The sequence below is a fragment of the Myotis lucifugus genome, unplaced genomic scaffold (assembly GCF_000147115.1).
Source record: "Myotis lucifugus unplaced genomic scaffold, Myoluc2.0 scaffold_31, whole genome shotgun sequence".
Taxonomy (NCBI): Eukaryota; Metazoa; Chordata; class Mammalia; order Chiroptera; family Vespertilionidae; genus Myotis; species Myotis lucifugus.
This window is the reverse complement of record NW_005871079.1, coordinates 7375910-7389013: the sequence shown is the minus strand read 5'-3', so window position 1 is coordinate 7389013 and position 13104 is coordinate 7375910.

Genomic DNA, 13104 nt, shown 5'->3' with positions numbered 1-13104 from the left:
ATCAGGATTTTAAAAAGATTCCCAGGTGATTCTAATGTGCAGCCAAGGTTGAGAACCACTGAACTATAGCCTTGTGGGAGACCCAGAGCCAGAGACTCCACATTAGCCCTACCTGGAGAAACCATTAGATAATAAATGTATATGTTGTCTTAAGCTGCTAAATTTGTGGGTAATTTGTTTTACCCCAATAGATTACCAATACATTATGCGACCAGACTGGCCATGGTTTGTTGACTTTGAGGCCAGTGAAAAGTGTATGGGGGCTCATTTCTTATTCTTTCTACTTTTGTATATGTTTGAAATTCTCCTTAATAAAGAACACTTAAAAAAGCAATTCTTGGTGGTAAGAATTCACTGCTTTTCTTGTCTTCTGCCATTTAATGGCAGTACAGTTATTTTCCATATGGCTAAGGTTAGTCTGTTTCTTCCATCTTGGTATGTTTTCTACTCTGATTTGTCTACTGGGCTCTCTAAGACAGTAAATATTTATTGAGCATCTGCTAACGAAGACGTGGTCTAATGCAAAAAAAAAAGAAAACAATTAAAAGAAAAGACTCTTCTTGAATTAATTTTATAATCAATTTGGGAAATGGAAACAGGATAAATGAATATAAACTGAAGTGATGATTAAAAGAATCTATAATAATAAAAGCGTAATATGCTAATTAGACCGGACAGCTGAATGACCTTCTGGACGTCATTCAGGAAGTCCTTCTAGACAAAGTGAAGGTGGCAGAGGCTGAGGCAGAGGCAGTTAGAGGCAATCAGGCAGGCAGGCAAGTGGTTGGGGCAATCAGGCAGGCAGGTGAGTGGTTCAGGGCGATCAGGCAGGCAGGTGAGTGGTTCAGGGCGATCAGGCAGGCAAGTGGTTAAGGGCAATCCGGCAGGCAGGGAGAGGGGTTAGAGGTGATCAGGCAGGCAGGCAAGTGGTTAGAAGCCAGTGGTCCTGGATTTCGAGAGGGATGGCCAACTGCCGGTTTAGGCCTGATCCCGGGATCAGGCCTAAACCAGGAGTCAGACATCCCCTGAGGGGTCCCGGATTGTGAGAGGGTACAGGCTGGGCTGAGGGACCCTCCCCCACCATGCACAAATTTTGTGCACTGGGCCTCTAGTATATAAATAAAAAGTGGGGAGGTGCTCTGGAGTTAGACTTAGGAAACACAGATAAGGACAAATTTTTAGTTCAATTTCTAGGCTATGGATTAATTGGTGTCTCTGTTTTTGTTTTGTTTTGTTTTGTTCTGTTTTGTTCAATCTGCCTTAATTTTTACTATTTCACTGGTTTTTAAACTTCTATTGGCAGGGCAGGAGAGAAAACATGTAATTCAGTAGTCAGATATTACCCTTTGTCAACACACATAGAAAATACTAGAGATGATGGGAACAAATACCAAAAAATAAATATTGAGTTAATTAACGCAAATTAAATATTGAGTGGGGACTTGAATTCCTACCTAGCATGCAGCTTGCAGATGCATTATAGGTCTAAGTTTATAAGGTCACATCGCGATAAAATTTAACAAGTGTTTTAGAAGAGATATAAAATGTTTTTTTTATCAAACCCACATGTAATTTTCTTATCTTCTTTTGACAGGGATAATTTTAAATGAGCTATTTGCCACTTTGTTCTCATAAAACGATTATAGGATGTGACTCACTGAGGCCTAAATTATGTGAAAATGCTAGAAAGACATCTGCTGAGCATCAGCAATTAAGGGCCAGTAACATGGCATCCGTGGCAGCAGGTTTCCTTCCCTTGCGATCTAGTCCACATGGGGAGAAACTGTGTATAAGTAGTTCAATGCACAAGTTCTGGATGGAATCACCTGGATTTAAACCTGAACTCTGTGACTTACTCAGGGTACAAACTTGGGCTGTGTGTTACAGGGATCCAGTGAAATAGCACATGTAAGTGACGTAGCACAGTGAGGCACCATAACTGTCCCTCATTATTATTATCACCAAAACCAACAGATCAGAGACTCTTGGCTACCCAAACCCATACTCGTAGGATGTTTGAATGTGAATTATGGTCTAGAGTACAATAAACCTCCCACTCCTCTTCACTTAATATTTTCATGTGAAAACTGGGGAGGTAAAGTTAGGAGGATAAGTTTATACACATAATTTGCTTTATTATGATACTGCAACGGAATATACTTTTAAGATTCTAGTACTGGCCTAACTCGGTGATTCTCAAGCTGGGGGCAGTTTTTGCCCCCTAGTGGGTCCTATGGACATTTGACAATTTGGGACATCTGAAGACATTTTTGATTGTCACAACTGGGAAGGTGCTACTGTCGTCTCGTGGGGAGAAATCAGGGATGCTGCTAAACATCCTACAATGCACAGGACAGCCCTCAACCACAAAGAATTATCCAAATCAAGATGTCAGTATAACTGAGGTTAAGAAATTCTGCCCGAGATTTCTCCTTTTAACTGGCCTTTAACGGTTTGGAGCAAGCATATAACAACAGCTAAGACTGCTTTGAAGCTCTTCTGTTTTCAGCCAATGGAACTGCTTGTGATTCTTTAATCACAATGGCCAAGACTCCGGAAGGCCTCTTCCTGATGCTGTTAGCTAAAACAGACTTTACTTTTTGAGAAGAGGAAAAGAATAGTTATAACCCGGAATAAACAAAAATCTCATATTGTTCCTCATTACTGTGACCTGGAAAAACAAATACATATATTGTATACGTTATAAATATATGACATAAAGATAATGCACCATTTTGTACCTTCCTCTACCAAGAATTTGTGACCCAACTGACCCATGTTAAGGGTGAGTAGAAGAGGGTAGAATTGAGCACCACTTACATTTCTTCAGTAGCTCAGATCTCCCAACCAACCCTCCTCTCCACTTCAGTCAAAACACTTCTAACAGGCTCCGTGAATATTTCTCCACTAAAAACCAACAATAGACCCCCCACTGCCATCAGCTAACACACCATTTCACACCACCTCTTATTATCTGAAGAGGTTGAAACCAGAAGTCATATTTTTCCACACTGAAAACATTTGAATGGGCTGTCAAAAAGCCTCTCAGAAACGTGCCCCATCCAACAGCAACAAACCCTGTGCAAACAAATCAAGTGGCGCAGAAATCCTTTGCACAAGATGATAGGGGAGGCCTCCATGCTGACACTGTAGGCAAGCCAAGTTTTCATGTACTTGGATGGCTGACCTCCAACTTCTGACATATTCATTATATTCCAGCATGTCGGCTGCAGATTGCATTGAAGTGATGACAGCTACAAGACAGCCAACGAGGAATATGGCCATTCTGGCAACAGGTGGCCTTTCCCTTGTACGGGGAAAGTTAATCTAGTTTATCATCAAAGTATATTATGTTCAAGGAGTGTCATGTTTTGAGAGTTCTAGTGACAGATCAAATAGAGAAAGCATTCTTCCGTGGAACATGACATTTTGGGGAGACCAATCCTTTCAAACCCTTCATTGTTTATGCCTGATTCAGATCAGTTAAGTTACTCTATTGTCTCAAGGTTTACCTTACAGGTTCCAAATTATGGTTTGTGTCCCCTGTCAAAGGCTAATGGAGCACAATCTCACCTTAAATTATCAATTGCCTCTACTGTAAGGAAATTTTAATGACCTTAATTTGTCAGCAGAAAAATATACTGAAGAAAAGGCCAGCAGCAAAAGTATATTCATATCCAATGCAAATTGACCATCACATTTCCAGATGAATTTTCAAATTATAGATGTTCAAAACCAGCTCTGCCTACCCCCATTCAAAATATAATTTTTTAAAATAATCAGTAACATAATGTTCTACCCAAGGCTCATAATGGAGAAACAATGGCCCCTGGAGGGTATTAGCTTCTCTTTGGGTTTAACCTTGGATTTTGGCAGGAAATCCCTCTCCAACCTCTCTCCCATTCCCACTAAAGCCTGAGATAAATGATGCTACATGGTAATATTTATTCAGTCATCCACTCCATGGCTGCCTTCCAAGTTGGATGATTATGTTTTGCTGCACTTTGGACCTCATTTGAAGAACTCTTAATACTTCCAAAACATAGGGAGGCAATCAAACTGCTCATTTGCCTTGTGGAAAATAATTTTGATTTGCTTGAAAGTCTTATAGCGTATTTGGCTCATTCTTTATAAAAAGTCTTAATATGGGAGAAATAGAGTAATACTATTTCTATTTATTTCATTCTATGTGAACTCTTTTTTGCCCAGGAACAGTTCAAAACATTTAATCTGTAAAAGCAAATTAATGTTTCTAATCCACAAATACTTTTCTGCATTTAAAAGGATGGCAATGGCCCCATAAGCATACATAGAGAAGGTTACCTATTCATAATGCTTACCTCCTAATCTTGGTCTCTTTTGAAGAACTAAGAGCTAGGCATCAGCTGGCTCATCTCAGATGTTGATGATTCTAGAGCATTAACCTTCCATCCTAGAAATCTGGCCAGTGCTTCCTTGGGTATTGGTCAAATTGAGTACTTTCAGGCCAACAGTCTCATATCATGTAGTTCTTCTAGCCACTGAACACTTCAGAGAAAAAGAAATATTGACACATGTACATTAGAGTGACATGATTTAGTTCTGTTCTATGAGTACTCCATCCACCAATTACTTAAAACACGAACTCAGTATTTTGTTTTATCTTACTTAAACAATCACTTACATAGCACTTAGGATGTATTAGACATTGTTCTCAGTACTTTTCATATATATCCAGATATTTAATCCTCATAAAAATACCATGGGGTAGATACTATTATTATACAGATGTGGCAAAAGTAGGTTTATAATTGTTCATATGGAATATAATACAATAATTAATAAATAATAATACAAGACTAAACTCTGTGTTTCACATACTCACAACTATAAACCTACTTTTGCCCCACCCTGTATCCTTTTTATTGATGAGAAAACTGAGGCAAAAGAGGATAAGTGACTTTCCATGGACACTTAGCTTTGCTCCAGAGTCCATGATATTAACCACAATGTTATGCTATCTCCACCAACCGCGTAAGAACAATACTAATAGTACCTAAAATTGAATGAGCCACTATGAATGACATCTTTAATCCTGACCACTACCCATGGAGGGAGAAGATATGATTTTCGCCCGCACTATGCACATAAGGAAATTGAGGATGAGGGAGGTTCAATCACTTACCTAAACTCTCACAGCTAGCAAGTGGAACTTGGGCTGGAGATTTTGGAGGTAAAGAGGTGAAACAGAAAACAGTTCTGTGTCTTAAGTTTCTAATCATTTATGAAAGAAGATGTTCATTGGTCTGGAAGCAATTGGGGACATTTTAGAAATGTGATCTTTACTCTCCCTAGAAATGGAAAGTGAAGCTGATATTCTGATGTGCTGACCTTCCTGGGACATTATAAGTCCTATTTCTAAAGGACTTAGAGATTTAGTTGTTACTCCACTAGGTTAATCAGACCCTATATCTTTTAAAATACCCAAAGCTAATTCACTTATGAAAGGGAAGTAAAAAGAAAAAAATGAATCATTTCACAGAGGTAAAATTGCATTGCCTTTAAGAATCTCAGCATTATATTGCTTATTTTTTTAAAAAAATTATAATTATAAATGTAAAACATTGACTTAGAAAATATACTGATATCAGGAAGTAAAACATACTAGCAAATGTCATTGTTTTATCAGGCAGAATACAAGGCTTTCATAAAAAAATGTAATACAAATAAATAATCAGAATAAAATATTAAGGTTAAAATCCCCACAAATACTGGAATATTGTATAATCACTTAAAATTGTGTTTAAAAAGATTATTATGGGCTTGAGATCATATTTATTTATGTTAAACAACAAAGTAGCATAAAGTTCGTATATAAAGTATAAATCCAATTCTTTTTTAAAACCCTATTCTTTTAGTCATTTATATGCATATAAATTTCAGGTGGTAAGTGCACCAAAATGTTAACAAAGGATAGTCCTAAATTGTAGGATTAAAAGTGGTATTTATAGTCTTATTTATACTCTTTATATTTTTTAAAATTTTTACAACTCAGCATATAGTATTACTTTTATAATCAGGAATAAAATAACAGCAATTAGAAAACCATGGGCTAATGTCCCACTCAGGTATCTATCGTGAGCATTTTGTTTCCACAGCCCAGGTCTGAAGGTCTGAAGACAGGTTCTCAAACTAAACTGAAACCTAGCTGGAGGGCTATTCAACCGGGGAAAGGCATGATATACAGGAATCATAAAAAAATCATTGTCAAAAGAGCCAGAGAAACAAATGAAGTCGGTCGATGGATGTGACAAGATCCTGGGTGAGAGCACAATAGTACCCTCCCCGTGGGATATGGTGGGATATGTGGAACAAAGTCCACGCTCTGGAAGAACAGAGCCAAAGAGGAGAGCTGGAGCAGAAGAGGATTAAATTCAGAAAGAGGACCAGCCATAGCCAGAAGCTACAGACCTTTACTTTTGTGACTTAAGTAGCTTAAGGAAGGCATGCAAGGCTGGACTCAAATCAAAGACAGATAAGCTCCCCCCCGCCCCCCCCCCCCCCCCCTTCCTTGGGCTGGTAAGTTGCTTTGTGGTTTGATGGTCATTTGTTTGTTTGGTACCCACTGCCTCCATACTAATTCCTATATGTGGGGCTCCTATATGTGGGGATTTCTAGATACTTATTTATACATTTATATATGCAGCACATTTAGGCAATTTAAAGGGTGAAATAAAACTACCAGTATTTTTAAACATTCTGTGAATCATGATAACTTCACACTATCAACAGGTAATCCCTTTGTTGTGGGTATAAATTCACATGTGAAAAGGCCTTCCTGGTCATTTCCAAGCATTAGGTCCAATAAATTAGATGACTAGATTGTTATTGTTTTATCTTTTAAATGGATAAATACGCACTCATATTAAGGGTGGGTTAAATGTCAGCTCTGCCAAGTTCTTGATGTTTGCCTGTGCTTAATCATTGTTATTATATTTTATCTGGGATGTATTTGCAGGAATCCTTTAGCCCACTTCCCATCTAAAGGTTGAGATGCAAACAAGATTCCCTATTAAAATCAACCACTGAAACAGGCCCATATAGGCTATAAGAGGTTGCAGGATGCTGAAAGCAAGCAAATGGACGACCATCTGCCAACATCCCATTTTTTTGTGGAACACTCCAAAATAAGCCAACCAGTAAATTAAATACAGTATTAGTAAATTTAATTCCTTTTTTATAATATGTTAACAGAATTAGAAGATATAACAATAAGTAGAATTTTTAATATTTTCCCACCAGAGCTCAATAGATACTTTCATGGAGACACGCTTTATAGGCTAGACAGTCTACTATATTATTTCCCTGAGTTTAATCAACAAACAAGTTTTTTTTTCTTTTGTTTTTGGCAAATAAATGTAAGGAGAAAAATCAGATAATAAGTGTGCTTACATCTCATTAGCTTAAATTCATATTAGCTACAGGAATATGCATATGTTTTTGTTACTATGGGCCTTCTGAGCAAAAGGAGGGAGAAGCTCAATCTGAAGACTAAAACTGTAGAGCCTTTAAATATTTGTTATTCCAGTTGTCCTGCTTTCCTTCTTTGAAAATTGGCAGCTCTGGAGATCGATGCATTTAGATAGTTAGTTTATGTTAAATCAGCACAATTATCTTGTAAAAATTCTGCATCATAAGTGGTTTGGTAAGCACATTAGCTGATTCGCATATTACCCAAGAGGAGACATGTCAACCAGAGGTGCTGATAGATCTAAGTTTTAAATTTTCCAAATACAACAGTCACTTATCTGCATGTTTAGTAGCCGTGTTTGCCATTTTACTCATTATTCACCCGTGATCTAAACTTTTCTTCTTTATTTCTCTTGGTAATGAGAGAATTTAAACACCAATATCTCAGCCATTTAGAGACATTCATAGTATGCCATCTCTACTGATTAGCAAACTTAAAAAAAAATTGTATCTACTTTTTCCCTGCTCTATTTTGTGAAAATTCCATTATCATTATTTCCTTCTACTAACAAACTCCATTTCCTTTTTGGCTATTATCTTTTCCTTGTCATTCATAACAAATGGGGCAGAATCTTGTTTAATTTTTTCCCATCTATTCTATTCCTGTCGTGCTTTCTTATTTTTTTAAATATATTTTCTTGATTTTTTACAGAGAGGAAGGGAGAGGGATAGAGAGTTAGAAACATCAATGCGAGAGAAACATAGATCAGCTGCCTCCTGCACACCCCCTACCGGGGATGTGCCCGCAACCAAGGTACATGCCCTTGACTAGAATCGAACCTGGGACCCTTCAGTCTGCAGGCTGGCGCTCTATCCACTGAGCCAAACAGGTTAGGGCCCTGTCATGCTTTTATTCCCCCCCTTACACATAGATCTTAAAATAAGTCAAAGGAAGCAGTTCATTAAAAAATTATTTGAATGCTTCTCACAGCACACAGGCTTTCATCTGGGTGTCAGTTTAGATTCTTCATCTCATTCTTATTCTCCCAATTGGCTCTTTCTCCTAGCATGGAATACAAGGAAACCCTTTAAAATAATCTTCCTTAAAGTCTGATACCCACCGTTATGATCTGTAAAACTAATTTGTATGATAGCCTTCAGTTAACCATGGTAACTGGAAAAATATTGGCCTGTTATAATTAATTGAAAGCTCTTAAAAGCAGCCAGATATCATAAGACACAGCTCTTTATCCTCCACCAAACCTGCTCCAATATTCCAATAAATTACATGCATTCGAGACATAGTATCCTAAACTTTTCCATCTATTTTCCAGTGGGCATGCTAATAGACATTAAATTAATTGAAGGGAGAACGCCAGAAACAATCATAAAAATGGCAGTATAGAGTACTGATAGCAATTCTTAAAAGTAATTACTTCTTGGAAGGAGTGTGTGATTAAGAAATGAGAGACAAGGTGAAGAGGCATTCAATTGCTACTATACCCCCTTCTGTATCAATTTAGTATTTTATAGCAAGCATGTATTTGTGATGGTTTAAAATAATATAAGAAAGGAAGAGAGCATATGAAAAATAATCACCTGTTTAAGTTCAATACTTCTTTAAATAACTGTAAAAATTAATTAACTGCCTGGATAAGTAATTAGCTATTTCCAGCAAATAATATATCCTAAAGTTATAGTCAAAACACTAGTGGTTTTTCTGAGTTAAAAATAGCTATATTTAAAATATATTAAATGCACATTTATATTAAGTATACTTACAATATGTTAAAATGTATGTTTGTAAGTCAAATGTATCTTTTACACATCTTGCATATTATGTTTTAAGGTCATGTTATGGTTGAGGTCCATATAGGCTAGTGATTCTCAACCTTGGCTGCACATTAGAATCACCTGGGAATCTTTTTAAAATCCTGATTTCTGGGCCTCATCCTCCGGAAATTCTGTTTCTTTGTTACTAATGTTGTGGCCCCACCCCATAACAAAGAAACAATTTCCAGAGGATGAGGCCCAGGAATCAGGATTTTTAAAAGATTCCCAGGTGATTCTAAGGTGCAGCCAAGGTTGAGAACCACTGATATAGGCCGTAGTTGGATGCCCAGGCATTCAGTTCAGTTCCCACCTACTCTGGATAAAGAATGAGGGACTTTATCCAGAGCACTTAAACTAGAGGCTCTGACCAGGCACACCTGATCATTGGGATCCTGCCTAAAGTAGAAAAGAGGGCAATTACAGTGAAAATGTGCAGACTAACCAGTGATCTCCTGGTCGCTTCCCTGGTTGCCTTTTAGAACGTTGGCAGGCAGTCTCCTAACCTGCCCCATCCTCACAGGAAAATAGAAAAATCTGGATGACCCAATGAAATTGTCAGCAAACCCACCCAGCAAAGACCACCAGTTGCTAGAGCCCTATCACACCCCAAAGCTTCCACTCACCTTTATTGCCTTGTTTTTCCATGTGACCATTTTGGCCAGAGATCTCCAGGGTTCACCAACAACAAGTATGAAAATGCAAGATCAAAACAAACAAAGAAAGAAAAAATGCAGAAAAAAATAAGGGAAAATTATAACTAAATTTTCAAGATGTTAGAGGGACTCATCTCCATGAAACAAGAACAAAATGCTATTTTTTTTATAAAAGAACATGGAAACAATAAAAAATATCTTATAAAATTAAAAATATGACAGAAATAAATGATTGAAAAAACTTAACCTTCTGTGCCTATTTTCTCAGAAATCAACTGATGTATTCAACCAAAATAAATAAACTAAAACTGAGGAGTACTTGTCAGATAATTCATTTTTGTCCTGATTTACTTGAATCTGTTTATCTATCTATCTAATGTTTTATGTACTATCCTACAAGAATGATATCATACTTTGCATACTGTTTTATAAATCACTTCTCTCACAAAATAACATATCAACATCCTCTCATATCAAGTAATACAGGTCTACAGATTTTCATCACTATTTTAAACCCTGTCTAGTAAGGCTTATAAGCATTATTGCACTTTATTAATCCCAATTTCATTTACATATATGAAATAATGTAGCATATACATTATGGAAATGTCTTCTTATGAACTGGAATGTTTGAGGGGATCTGTAATACCTCTGCTCTATGATGTCCATGGCCCACACACTGGAAACTACAGCATTACAGGGAAAAACAAGCTCATACACAAGGAACCGAAGTCCCGTAGTCATGTGAATGTAACACACCACAGGTGCCTTGGTGGAAGTCAGTTTCAGAACAAAGCCCTACAGTGTCTTGAATTCAGAAGGAAAAGGAATCTTAAAACAGCATGATAATGAAAAATAATATAAGAATACCCAGAAAGCCTAGAAGCAAATAGTCTATGAAAAAGATGTTGTCTGTTTATTTTTATTTAGATGGGATTTTTATCTTTAAGATGAACTATTTGAGGGTCTGTTTTTATTAATGCAACACCGAGGGGGGGGTGCCTTTATGCTGATTTTTTAGCTCCTCAGGGGATTGAAAGTAAAAGCTACATGACAATTTAAAACTTGCTTTTCTGCACCTTTTCAAACCCACTACTTTTGCCAATTACATTAAGGTTAGAATTTGCTGGAAGCCAAGAATATGACCCAAAATAAGGCACAGTCTCTGCCCAATATAAACATCACCGAAGACGTCTGCTTTCAACTGCATGAATGGTTTTGTGGTATTTTTCCTAGTTATTCTTCTGGAAAGTCCCTATTAACATTACCAAATAACTCCAGTCCAAGAAAGAAGTCAATCGAGATAATCTGAAGTCCAGAAACCTGGCTCCCAGTGATCCAGCACAATCCGTAATGTCTGAGAGCCAAGTAGACCAGAGTAAGATGACACTTCCTGTCCTTCCCTCCTGGCGTCCGCCTCAAACACGTTTCCTGCCATGAACAGCTGTCATCATAGAGGACTTCCCAATTGCATCCTACCCGGTGCAATATGTGTCAAAAGAAAAGTTATTTTCTCATCAGTCTTGCTACCTTAATACCAAGACAAACACATAATTTTTCCAAGTTGAGAGGTAGGAAAGTCTGATGGCGCAAGCTGCTAACCAGTTACTTGTTGTTTCCGAAACACTCACTTCAGAAGACATATTTTATGTTAAGGTCAATTTATACAATAATATTTGAATTTCGCTGGTGATTACTGCCAGTTGAAAATCAAAATCACAAGCATAACACCACTGAGAATATTAAGCTGTAACTGTATCACCAACCTCAGAAGAATGCCTGGCACACAGAAGGCACTCAATATATGTTTGTGGAGTCAATGACTATCCACAACAAATGGCAATTTAATAGCCAAAAGAGGAGATAGGAGATATGATTATGCTTGGGGAGTGTGGGGAGGGAGAAATAAAGGGAAAATAGGGAAGAAAAGGGAAGAAAAAGAAGGCCTTAGAACTAACCATGGGAAACACCTAAAAGAAAGGGTGGACAGAACAAAGAGAGTCTATAAAAACCTGAGTAGGAGAAGCCAGAAAGATAAAGAACCTCCCCGTCCCCCCCCCCAAAAAGTATGGAAGAGTAAACAGACTACTTCAGGATAGGGTATAACATTTCCCCTTTTTTCACCACCCTTTTTCTTTCTCTACAGTCTTCTTAAACAAATGGATCCATTTTCACCTTCAAACTTCACTCTGATCTTTTATAAAAACCAATTTCACATATCCACCATTGAATCCAGTACAAGAACAAATATTAGAAAAGAACTAATTTCTTTTTATAATATATATATTTTATTGATTTCAGAGAGGAAGAGAAAGGGAAAGAGAGATAGAAACATCAATGATGAGAGAGAATCATTGATTGACTGCCTCCTGCACACCCCACACTGGGGATCGAGCCCACAACCTGGGCATGTGCCCTGACCGGGAATCGAACCATGACCTCTAGGTTCATAGGTCTATACTCAACCACTGAGCAACACCGGCCAGGCAGAACTAATTTCAATAGAAGCATTTTTCTCTCATAATAAGAAAAACAGATGGATATAGCGAAGATACATGAATGGTTTAATACCTCACAGTATCAATTTCATTTTCATAGAAAGTAGCCTGAATAAGACAAGTGTTCCAATAAACAGTGAGAAGCTGCCTCACTTTTCGTATCTTGGAAATCACACAGCATCCCTTTTGCATATTCTACTGGTTGAAGCAATCACAAGTCCACCAGATTCAAGGGGAGGAATATGAGACTTGGCCTCTTGATCGGGGAGTAGAAAGTCCCATTGTAGAAGAGCGTGGGAGACTAAAGCTATTGTGGCCATCGTTGGAAAATACCACCTGCCCCCATGACTTTCTGAAGCTCCAGGTGCGGTCAAAGGCCTGGAGCCATCTTGTGCTACTGCCTTTCCCTGGGAATGCTCCTTACCCCGAGAGCAAACCTTCTTCAATCACCACAAAATTTTTTGCTCAGCGGGAGTTTCTACATTCAGTACCATCAACTGAATTCCTCAATCACTCAGTCTTCTAAATGCAATAAGAAAATAATGTTTTTCAAGTACCAGTCTTGTAGAAGAGAAATATTGCCATGGGAGACTGGGAGAAAGAGGTGAAGGGATTAAGAAATACAGATTGGTAGTTACAAAACAGTCATGGGGATGTAAAGTACAGTATAG